Consider the following 13,015-nt stretch of genomic DNA (forward strand, 5'->3'; position numbering starts at 1 on the left):
CATGGTCAAGACAATCTCCTGCAGTTCAAACCGAGCATCAGTATGGGGAAGAAAGATGATTTGAGTGCCTTTGAACGTGGCATGGTTATTGGTGCCAGAAGGGCTGGTCTGAGTATTTCAGAAACTGCTGATCTACTGGGATTTTCACGCACAACCATCTGTAGGGTTTCCAGAGAATGGTGCAAAAAAGGAAAAAACATCCAGTGAGCGGCAGTTCTGTGGGCGGAAATGCCTTGTTGATGCCAGAGGTCAGAGGAGAATGGGCAGACTGGTTCGAGCTGATAGAAAGGCAACAGTGACTCAAATCGCCACCCGTTACAACCAAGGTAGGCAGAAGAGCATCTCTGAACGCACAGTATGTCAAACTTTGAGGCAGATGGGCTACAGCAGCAGAAGACCACACCGGGTGCCACTCCTTTCAGCTAAGAACAGGAAACTGAGGCTACAGTTTGCATAAGCTCATCGAAATTGGACAGTAGAAGATTGGAAAAACGTTGCCTGGTCTGATGAGTCTCGATTTCTGCTGCGACATTCGGATGGTAGGGTCAGAATTTGGCGTCAACAACCTTGAAAGCATGGATCCATCCTGCCTTGTATCAACGGTTCAGACTGGTGGTGGTGGTGTCATGGTGTGGGGAATATTTTCTTGGCACTCTTTGGGCCCCTTGGTACCAATTGAGCATCGTTGCAACGCCACAGCCTACCTGAGTATTGTTGCTGACCATGTCCATCCCTTTATGACCACAATGTACCCTGTAACATCTGATGGCTACTTTCAGCAGGATAATGCGCCATGTCATAAAGCTGGAATCATCTCACACTGGTTTCTTGAACATGACAATGAGGTCACTGTACTCAAATGGCCTCCACAGTCACCAGATCTCAATCCAATAGAGCATCTTTGGGATGTGGTGGAACAGGAGATTCGCATCATGGATGTGCAGCCGACAAATCTGCGGCAACTGTGTGATGCCATCATGTCAATATGGACCAAAATCTCTGAGGAATGCTTCCAGCACCTTGTTGTATCTATGCCACGAAGAATTGAGGCAGTTCTGAAGGCAAAAGGGGGTCCAACCCGTTACTAGCATGGTGTACCTAATAAAGTGGCCGGTGAGTGTATGTATATATGTAATCTTCTATCCTTTGCAAGGTGCTTGTCTCCAGGGGCACACATTTACTCAACCTTCCTGTTCCTGTGTTCTTCCTTCTAGTGGCCCATGCAATTCTTATAGTGCTGTGTATGCAACTATCAGCCTTCCCCTTCTAATCCCAGCAGACCCTTGGTGATCAAAGGTAGGTTCTCTAATCGTAGAATATCAATGTTTCTAGCTAGTACTCTCGATAATTGTTTCCCTTGTTCCTGACCTTGGCTTAGTCCACTACTTTGTCTGTGATTAGTTGTTCTTATACTGCTGCACATCTAATGCTTGTAATACTACTGACCTTGCTGAGTTCTGACTATAAACATATGCTGTCTGATCCTTGAACTATCTAGTAGGCAATGAGTGTTCACGTTCTGGCTTTCTCCTATTTGGCTACCCAGGGTCTCTTCCAGTACGCCCTATCATAGCAGAGATCAGATGCCTATATAGGGGTTGAACATGGCAAACCTGATAGAGTCAAGCAATGTCCTTTGAGCAGACCAAGTAAAAACTGGTTAGGTGGCACATTGAGTTCCACCCACTTTTTCTTTGGTTAACATCTATACCTTACAATATAGGGTGAAAGACATCTGCATCACACTGTAGTTAAAAATAACACAATTCTTGAGCACCAACTGCAGATGAATCCAGACATTGAATTGATATGTGTGTTACTCTTAAGAATCAATTCAGCTTTGATTTAATATTGTTACAGTTATGTAAATTATCAATAGCTGATTTTAAAAATACAGGCAGTCCCCTACTTGATCTCTCAGGTTGGTGTCGGTATAATGCTCTCCAGCTATAAAGAACTATGATCCCCCCACCATTAGGTAAGAAAATCATGACAGGTGTATTGGTGTCTCATTTTCTTTATAGGTCTGATCACCATTGGTTAATATTTATTCTGCACTTACAGGTGTTATTAATCTTTACTTCTCAGTCATTTGCTTTTCTTGTTTCACAAATAATAGTACATTTTACTTTACAATTCCTGAGGTTTAATATGAGAAATACAGACACTGTAAACTTGAAGGCAGACCATGTATGTGAAATTGATGTGAGCTAGTTTATTACGTGTTACTTGATCAGACGTACAAACAGTTTATAGCACCTAAGTCATGTGTAATAACCATCCAACATCAAAAAGCAAACAATCTTTCTGACTTTTACTATTACGGAGCTCCGAAGAAATGTAGTCACTGCAGGAACTCAAGCAGCAAGAACATGTGAAATGAGATACACTTAAACAAAGGATTCCTAAGCTTTCAGCAAAATGTCCAGGAGAAAAATAATCTTTTAGAAGCCAAGAAATACAGACAGCCCGCTGCTTACATCCATTCTACTATGTTTAGTGGTCAGGTCTTTTGCAAAGTGATTTAGCATTCCGAGTAAGCCAATGGATATGTTATTTGTGAGCATCATTCTGTAGTTCTTATGAGATTTTCTATCTTTTAAAACATAAAAAAGGTTGACTGGCATATGCAGAAGTGTGTAGAAATTCATGTAATGCTTTATATAACTGACTTCACAGTTATTTGGGGGAGCCAGGAAACTCCCCCTTCTCATCTGTTGGATGCTGTCTGATTATCCATTAACTTTGGACCGGCGCTAGAAAATGTGCTACCAGCTCAATATGATAGATTCCTGTACACAAACCTGCTCAGTCCGTGGAATCGCAACCGTGTACTGGTCAAATGTGCACAGTGGATGAGCGTCCTTGCATCAAAAAGAAATAGGATGCAAGGGGTTCCTGCCTGATGGACAAACATCAGCGCTGACACTTTAAAGGGGTTGTCTGTGACTTAAAATAAACAGATATGTATGCAGGAGGGGGCATACTTACTTCCGTGGTTCCTCTGGTTTTTACATTTTTGGCTATTATTCTCAGACTATCCCTTTGTTTCTGTGATTTTGTGCCTTATATGCCATTTCTACTTTGAACCTGGCCTCTGACCATGCCTTCTTCTGTTTTCCTTTTGTCTGTCTTGCTCTATGTATTCATCGTGACCTAGTAAAGGGATTATCTTGTCAGTTGTCTGTTATCTCTTAAGATACACTGAGGCAACAGACAGGTGACAGTTTGGAGGGTCCAGTTTATGGTGTCCAGCACCCCAACTTCTTTTTGCCATGCCCCTGTTTGTTTATAGGGGCACGGAAGCTGCTCTCAGACAAACTTCCGTCCAGGAGAGCTGGCCAGCCACGTCCATGGGGACGGGTGGGCATGGATGGCCACGTCAGCAAGCCGAAAGCAGATTTCATGCACCTGTAAACAAACAGGGGTACCGCACGGAGAGATCATGATGCTAGATACCGGGAGGGACCACAGAGGTAAGAATTCTATCACTCAAAGCCTCAAAATACAATACAGTGCAAAAGTTTTAGGCAGTACTAACACTAAAGCTTTTAAGCAATTCTTCCCAATTATCCCAAACACACAGCTAATATTATAAAGAAGAACAAGGAGTCCTGGAAGTGACGCTATGGTCACTGATCTCAATAACATCAAGTCAACATTCGATTACATAAATGAATAATTTTACATCTGGAAAATTTAGGTCACCTGTTGATGATGGTCTTGAAGCTAATGTGTTAGCACTTCATAAGGATAAAGTGGTCATTTGCCTGTGTGAACACACTCTTAGCTGATTGATTTGTAGTTGATTGCACCACACCCTTATCCTCCTGCAGTCTGTTCTGGTCCATTAACAGTAAATGTTGTAATTGACAGATTTCTACTCCAATTGTCCTGGAGCTGAGGTTCTGGTCTCCTATAATTGTTTTGCGATTTTGTGCCTTATACACCCTCTCTGCTTTGACCCAGACCTCTGACCACGCCTTCTTGTGTTTTTCATTTGTCTTGTTTTATGTCTGCACAGTGACAGTTTTGTTGGTTGTCCTTGTTAGGATACACTGAGGCAACAGGCAGGTGACAGTTCGGGGGGCCCAGTTTACGGGTCTCCATCCTTTCTGTCCTCCCTGGGTGCAGAGCCCTGACCACACATCTTACTTGTTTTCAGTCATTCAAACTTTCAATGGATTTAGGACTACAGGGATGTATATACACCTACAAAGATTATGTGGCTACTTCTTTTGCTACAACCTCCTTAATAGGACTCCATCAATAACTCTGTGGAAATTTACTTAGAAAAATGTATGCTTTTTTGACCCTAAAGTCAAACCATATGTTTATTTTGAAATTTGTTCATTAATAAAAATTAAACTATAAACACTTCTAGTAATACTTTTATTTTTTTAAAATATTCTTACCTTACAAAATGCTTTCCACACCTTCCTGAAACTTTTCCACCGTAATCTAGGTATCTGTAATTTATGGAGACTGTGTGTGTATTCATTTTGCAACATCTTTACGTTGCTCACTTTAACATTGAATTCTTTGTCATCTTAAAAGGGCATTGTAGCATTCACCCTAGTAACATTCTCTGATTACACTGTCTCATATTATGAAATAGCACTCAAGTGATGGGTATTGATCTGTTAGCCAAAGTTTACGAATAAGATTGTGAACAATACAATAAATCAGTTGAGTTTTCATTGCCATGAATAGTTTCTTTTCTGCTGATCAGAGGTATATGCTGCATATTAAAGAGGTACCCATTTTAGAAGGTACGTAGTATCTGTTTTTAGATCTAATTGTGGAAACCCTTGACTGTTAATGTATGAAATAATTCTGAAGCTACTACAGGCAGTCCCCTACTTAAGAACACCCGACTTACAGACGACCCCTAGTTACAAACTGACCACTGGATATTAGTAATTTACTGTACTTTAGCCCTAAGCTACAATAAACAGCTATAACAGGTGTCTGCAATGAAGCTTTATTGTTTATCCTTGTTCTTATGACAAGCCAAGATTTTTAAAATGCAATTATCACGGAGACCAAAAAAATTCTGGCTGGGACTACAATTATAAAATATAAAGTTCCGACTTACATACAAATTCAACTTAAGAACTGTACCATTTTTCTGAATAAATCAACATATCATTTTTGAATCTGTAAAGAGCACATATTTGTGCATGTTTAGTGGCACATCTAAGATCATTTGACTTATAGCAAGTAGTCACTGTATTATTGGAGTCAAGGGGAGAGATTCACCAGGACTTGTTCTCTGGCATACAAGCCATGAAACAATAAAAATTCCTTTGCAAACCATCAAGAATTGTGATTATTTCCCCCTTTATGCCACCTCCAATAGGAGGCGTGTTTTACGGTAGCATACTCCGGAGTAGGGCATGTCTGCCCCGCAGCTGTGCACTCACTATTGCCTAAATCCATTGAGGATTGAACATGCGCAGGTAATAACATAATCCTCCATCAGCCAGGGCCTGCTGTACAATTGTACACCAGTGTAGCCAGCTGCCATATAAATCAGGAGAGTCAAAGCTTAAATGATATGCATCAGTGAATGATATATGTCCCAATAGGATTTTTGGCCATGCAGATTACAATAATACAACAGTTGACATGGATAGGACATGGATGTACTGATGCTTGCCAGGTGGCGGTACTTTACATCATTAGCGGTAATCAAAGTGACTTTCTTTACCTGTCACTTGTCACTTAAGTTCTTTCATCTTCTTTTTATGTCTACTTTATCTATACCATTGATGATGCAGCCATGTAGAGTAAGCGAGGTGATAGAGTAACATGACACAGAGACATATGTATAAAATAAAGGAGACATCTGTACACAAGGAATTCTTTCTTACAGTACCTGGAGACTTTTCATTCCAAGATCATTTTGAGCATAAAACAGTAATAATAAACCTCTCAGCGACTTATTAAACATGGACAGAGATAAAAAGAAATGACTTATATTCAAGCGTCTTACCACTGGGATGCAGATTCCTTCTTATAATATATTGAATTGGACAACATTTCAGCAGTTCCCCCTGCACATACAATAAATAACTCCATTGAAAAGGGATTTGCTTGCAAAAGAAGAGAATCAGTGAATGGTCTCCCAAAGAGAGAAATAAAATAAATCTGCAAATCTCTCTTTTTTTTTTTAAATAAACACCAGTCCTGTACAAATATATGAATAGGGTAAATAGCAGTCAGACATGACAATTGATGAAATTGCGACAAAAGTTGCTGGACCCAGGGGAAGTGGGATAGAATAATATGTATATCTTCAATTGTGGCATTTATATGTTTTCAGATTGTTTCAGTAAATATTTTGTAAAATTGCTTTAATTGCAATGGCAACTACAGGTCGGTTGGGGAATTTGTCTAGCTTTGCATATCTAGAGGCTGGAATCTTTGCTAATTCTACTTTGCAAAAAACCTCTAGCTCAGCCACATTCTCAGTGGGTTTTGAAATGGACTATGACTAGGTAATTTTAACACATGGATATGCTTATATTTTAAACCTTTCCATGGCAGTTTTTGATATATGTGATTAACCTTTTACATGGTATATGGAAGGTGGACCTATACCCTGGTCTCAAGTCTCTTGCAACCTCTAACAAATTTTTCTCCAGCATTGGCCTGAATTTAACTCCATCCATCTTTCCATCAAATCTGACCAACTTCCCAAGTCTTGCTGAACAAAGCATCCCTACAGCATGATTCATGATGGGGATGGTGTATTCAGGGTAATGTCCAGCGTTGGCTTTCCTAAGTGCATATCATTTGACATTTACCCAAATGTTCAAATGTGACCAGAGCACTTTTTGCCATATGCTTGTTTTATCCCTACAGAGCTTTTAGAAAACATCTGGGGCTTCTTTTTACAAAAAAGTAACTTCTTGCTATTCTTTCATAAAGGGCAGAATTGTGGAGCACACCACTATTGATAGTCCTGTAGACAGCTTCTCCCACCTGATGGGCCGCTTGGCTTTTTCACTTCTTAGTGCTCTCCTTGTCTGGGTAGGTGGACTTCCATGTCTTGGTAGGTTAGTAGTTTTATTCTATTCTATTTTTGTATGATTGATTAAAAAGGGCTCTGTGAGATGTTCAGAGATTTGGCTTTGCTTTTAAAACCTAACTCTGCAATTCACTTTGCCAAAGCTTTTTCCCTGAGCTTTCTAGCATCTTCCTTGTTTTTTTATGATGCTATTTGTTTACTAATGTTTTGTAACAACAGTTTGAGGCCTTCACAATACTGTTGTAGTTATAACAGGAATAAATTACATACAAGTATACTCTATTTACTATTAGGTGACTTTGGACACATATATATATATATATATATGTTGGACTTGATCCCTCCTCCGCTCAGCCACTCCAGGTGATTGAGGTGATTGGGGCTAATCACCAGCAGCTCTGAGATGTTGCTTTAAAAGTCAGAAGCTGCACAAGAGGAGCCGCTCTCTCTGCTCCTGGAAGAACCTTATATGTGAGTTGCTAATTGCTGTATGCTGTGGTTGGGAAGCTGTACAGTAGGTACGGTTTCTTGGTAGTGAGGAAACTACTGCATTGCATAGTTAGTGGCCAGACAGCCTAGGACTTTATTTCTGTATTGTTCAGTGTTGTCATTTTTCCTGCTTTAAAGAACCTAATAAAACTGGCTGCGGAAAGTTGCACCCAACTTGTCTGGAGTGTACTGTGATGTGCCAAAAAGTGCCCGTATATCCCAGGAGACAGCGATCCCAGAGCTAATCCCATTACTATATACATATATATATATATATATATATATATATATATATATATATAAAATAAAACAATTCAGCTACACCCGTTAAGAAAAATCGGGTGCCCAACCTTCAGGTTTGTTAAATCCTTTCATATACAAAAATCAAAAAAAATGATGGCACTCCAAGTTCAGTGAAAAAGGAATTCTTTTATTCCAAAAGTGCTACGTTTCAGCTCCCATATCTGGAGCCTTTCTCAAGCCAAATGAATGTGATACATACAAACTTTAGAAGGAAGTGACATCTCAAACATGTGCATAAATACAGTTCATTCAGTGTATATCAATAGCAAACATTATTTCATAGTACAAAACAAGTGCAGTTAATTGCATATAAGTGAAAATACTGAGAGAACTCGACACTCCTATCCCTCTCAGACTCACTGCATTAGCGTTCCTGCTTGCCCAGTGCGCATGTGTCACTACTCCATGTGTGATTAGCTGACACACACACATCTGTCATATTAGTCCTAGCCCTCTGTATGTGCGGTGAGGATCCTCCCCTCTACTGGCGGAAGTAGCTCCAGTGCCATCTTTAGTAAGGGAACTTCTTCAAAACATGCAATATATACAATATAATGTCAAATCTGGATATTTGGTGAATAAACCAACACTTTATTAGGTCATACTATAGGGTAAGGACCTTAGCTAGGACAAGTGATTCAAATGAAATCACCTAATGCGTGAATCCACGATCACTGCCACGATCCCTTACTAAAGATTGCACTGGAGCTACTTCCGCCAGTAGAGGGGAGGATCTTCACCTCACATACAGAGGGCTATGACTAATATGACAGGATGTGGGTGTGTCAGCTAATCACACATGGAGTAGTGACACATGCGCACTGGGCAAGCAGGAACGCTAATGCAGTGAGTCTGAGAGGGATAGGAGTGTCGAGTTCTCTCGGTATTTTCACTTATATGCAATTAACTGCACTTGTTTTGTACTATGAAATAATGTTTGCTATTGATATACACTGAATGAACTGTATTTATGCACATGTTGGAGATGATGTCACTTCCTTCTAAAGTTTGTATGTATCACATTCATTTGGCTTGAGAAAGGCTCCAGACATGGGAGCTGAAACGTAGCACTTTTGGAATAAAAGAATTCCTTTTTCACTGAACTTGGAGTGCCACCATTTTTTTGATATATATATATATATATATATATATATATATATATTGACAAAGACACACCTGACAGGTGCAAGAGCTTTGGCAGTCAGTATGTTTGTTTGTCTTAACATTAATAAAGGCAAGTTCCAAAGAACCGACATCTGCATGTGCAATTGCATAGGCAATTTTGTCATGTTTTGGAATCCAATGTGTTTATTTTAGTACTTTTATGCCCTTTCACAAGAATGTATAGTCAGCTTACATAGACTGCTGCCAATGGACTTCATCACCTGCTTGGGGATGGGTAGACTGGAATGCAGTCAAGGCCTTGGAAATCATAGACAATGGCAAAGCATTAATGGATGTGGGGGCTGAGTTATTCTATGTTAACATGTTTGGTTTTAGGTCATACAATATTTTTCCTTTGAAAGACAGTATCGTCTTAACTATTATTGCATCTATTTTGGAGTATTGAAGTGTCTTTACAAAGAAAGATTAAATCGGAAAAAGAAAAATTGCAGTTTTCTAAAATGCTTATTACAAAGGGTCTTTGTTTCAGACAATCCTTTGATAGAGGTTTTCCTTTAAATAACATCAATGGCTAAATCCTTTTTCGCTCATATCTGTAGGTGTGCAAATTATCTATAGAATAGGATGGAGAATTAGCTGTAGGTGGAGACTTCAGTTCTTCTTCCATTGACTTTCAATGTTATCTTTAACCTCACTGAGCTTCTATCTTGCCATTTGTTAAATGGATATCACTGATATTACAGAGTGGTAAGCAAATTGGGAAGGAATGAGAGTAGGTGAATTGATGAAGGAGAACTTTACTCTATTAAGATATAATACAAATGTTCTTGGAGCATTTCATGCTCTTAATTTACTGTAGTCTTTACATACTGTAGTTTGATAAAAAAAATTGTGACCTTTTAAACGCTCTAAGGCTTCCTCAGAGTAACGTCACACCCATGCACTTATTCTTGCTCTATTAGTACCAGCATAGAGAAGCTGAGTCGGGCATCTCTTTGGATCATCAGTCTGTAATGAGGAAACTGTAGGGTATCAGTGTATACATTTGTCTAATTTATTTTATAGCTAAAAGCCTGTACTTGAAGTTTTTGGGCCCTAATGCATCATGTGCATGAGCCCCTTAGCTACAATTAATACTATATTTAATGTAATATATAAAAACTGCACCCCCTTCTTCCTGACTGTACTACACCAAGATGATACCATAACTATTTAAAGGAAAAATCTTTCCTATAAAAATGGCTCATGAGCTAGAAATTAGGGATCCTAGTTGTGTAGCATTCCTCAGTCAAAAGTATTCTTGTACTCTTCTATATTAAGATTTCTACATACAAAGTAAAGGTTTTTCATTACACACCCCAATGCAGCTGTTAGATTGTCTGCCATCTCTGTCATTATAAAGCATCAGACTAACACATCCACATGACAAAAAAATCATGAGGTTTTGCTAAACATCTAAATCACGGTGTCGGAAAAAAGTGTCTTGTGTTATTCTTCCTACAAGATTCAGTAGCAGGATTTGTGGAAGAGATGAAAAGATCTCATACTCTTTCCGAAGGACTTGTGAAACAATCACATGTGGGGTTTTACATTCAGTTATATGGAACAATCTCCAGAGAAAGGTATACAGTTGGAAGTTGCACTGGAATTTTACTAAGGGAACTAAAACGAGGTACTCGGATCCAAGGTGTGAAAATTGGCAAGTTTCCGTCATGGAAAATGCTCAAGTAATAACAAGTGAAATTGAATAGGAGTTAAGCTTGGCTGCCAAGTACTGCAGTTCAACACCTCTATTACATTGGATTTTTAGAAATCATTTATGGCGGCCTACGTAACTGGGTTATATTTGCGACAGATCACTAAATATATTATATATACTGTATATATATAATATGTATGTAACCCAACAGCACAGAAAATGCTGTGGTTTGGAATGGACCAAACCACTCGCGTAATATCAAAAGAAAATTGAAAGCACTCTGAATATATAAAAAGGGGGTAACTTAATTTTCCCGTAATGTGATGTTTGCCTCTAATTCACACAGCTTTTTCTTGAGAATATAAGCAGAGATGTTGGGTCCATTCATGTGAACAATACAGTACTGTGTGTCATACTGAGGCAATATGGTGCACTGTTTGTGACGTGATTGCTACATGAATGGCGTGAATGCAACATGCATCACCTGATGCACCAAGAGATTGCATCTGTGGATAACGTAGCACACTCCCATTCCTTGACTCCTTGGGGCATCAGTGGCATCAGTAATCCCATGAGACACAAAACATCAGTGGAACATGAGACAGCCAGACACAAAATTGCATGACTCACAAGACAAAATGTTGAAATATGATCCCACCTGGATCCTGGAGAAATCATAAGCATAGCCCTGTTGCATAGCATAGCCTTGCTGGCAAACTCTGGTCACACTGGGACCAGAACACGGCTGACACACAGCCAAGGTCTGAAGCGGCGGTTACAGCTTCTATCTTCCAGGATTAGGATTGCTATACAGTACAATCCGTTTCCTACAGCATCTGAGGAAGGTCTTTTTGATCGAAACGTCATGTATATGTATTAAAGTGGATTGGTACAAGAATAAAAGCATGTATTTTCAAAATCGGATTGAGTGCCGTCTTCCATATCCTTACTTGCATACTGGGTTGGGACCCTATTTTGGCACCATCAAATACTGAAACAGGAGTGCAGTGGAATTTCTACAAGAAATGGGTGAACAAGATGGCACCTGGAGTGAAATATAATATCCATCACACAAAATATACATGACCACTTTAAAGGACCAAGAGCCTCAAATACTCAATTATAGAAATCAATGAAGATTTATGGTTTTCTATGTGTCTGCAGTAAAGGATCTTTCAGAGCAGATCAATGGCTCAGTCCACATGGCTGCTCCCATTGTCATTTATAGAAAATAATCTAATAGAATAATCTATCTATAATCAGAAATAAAAACATAAGAAATAAGAACACAGTTCAGTTTTTAATTGTTTACAAAATGATGGAAGATACAATAACCTTGCAATTCAAGCTACCATTGTAATATACATCTGATATCTAATCTAATCTAATCAGGTCCATGCTTCCTTTGTAATATGCATTAAATAAGCATTAGACATCAGTACATGTATATGGTTTTGGTTTGGATTCAAATCATTTGCCCCTTTGACTACAAAAACAAACAAACTTTTTACAAATACACATGTACACAGGTACAATGTTAGCTCAAACCACATTCTCTTTATGCATGTGAACCCATCCTTACTAGAGGTGACTCTAAAATGCTTGTATCATTAACATTTTTTCAATAGCGTTATTATAAATATAGCAGATTTATTTATTATTTTACTTTTGTTCATAAACAGCATCATTTATGTGTTCCTTGATCTTGGTGTGTAGTAAAGGACATATACATGTATATTACATTGCATTTATGTGTAGACCACATTTTAATGCGATAAGACCAGCTGGTAAATCCAAAAGAATTAGATTAGTACAATCCCCCAGAGACAGACATCCAGCATCCTGACAAGTAATACAAAGAAATTTGATGGCAAAGCAATAACACCCCGCACACACAAACATCCCTATGAGGTTTGCATGTCAGTGGTTTCAATAAGTGTGTCCACTCATGAAGAATGAACCACTGGCAACTGAGATGTTTATATGCCTCCAGCAAGACACAGTGAAGCAAAGCAAATAATATAAAAAGTGTGACATAAACCTCCTCCCTTAGTGAATAATTTTCTGCTTTTACCCAGAATGGTACATCCTCATGTGAGCTGAAAAATCAGCAGGCATCAATACAATATTTTGTTAGTAGATTCTTTGCAAAATAGTGTTTTTCAAAATCCTGGAATTTACATCTATAAAATACTGTTTCCTCTAAAAAGATAAAAGTATTTTAGGAGTATTTCTTATTTTAGCTTATCATGTATATTTGCAATATTTTACATGGTCCCTTCAACAGGCACTTTACAAATGAAAGACTGGGAAGAGAGAACAACGTTTTAGAGATGGAAATATAGCATAAAGAATTCATCATT

This window comes from Engystomops pustulosus, chromosome 1 (genome assembly GCF_040894005.1).
Source record: "Engystomops pustulosus chromosome 1, aEngPut4.maternal, whole genome shotgun sequence".
Taxonomy (NCBI): Eukaryota; Metazoa; Chordata; class Amphibia; order Anura; family Leptodactylidae; genus Engystomops; species Engystomops pustulosus.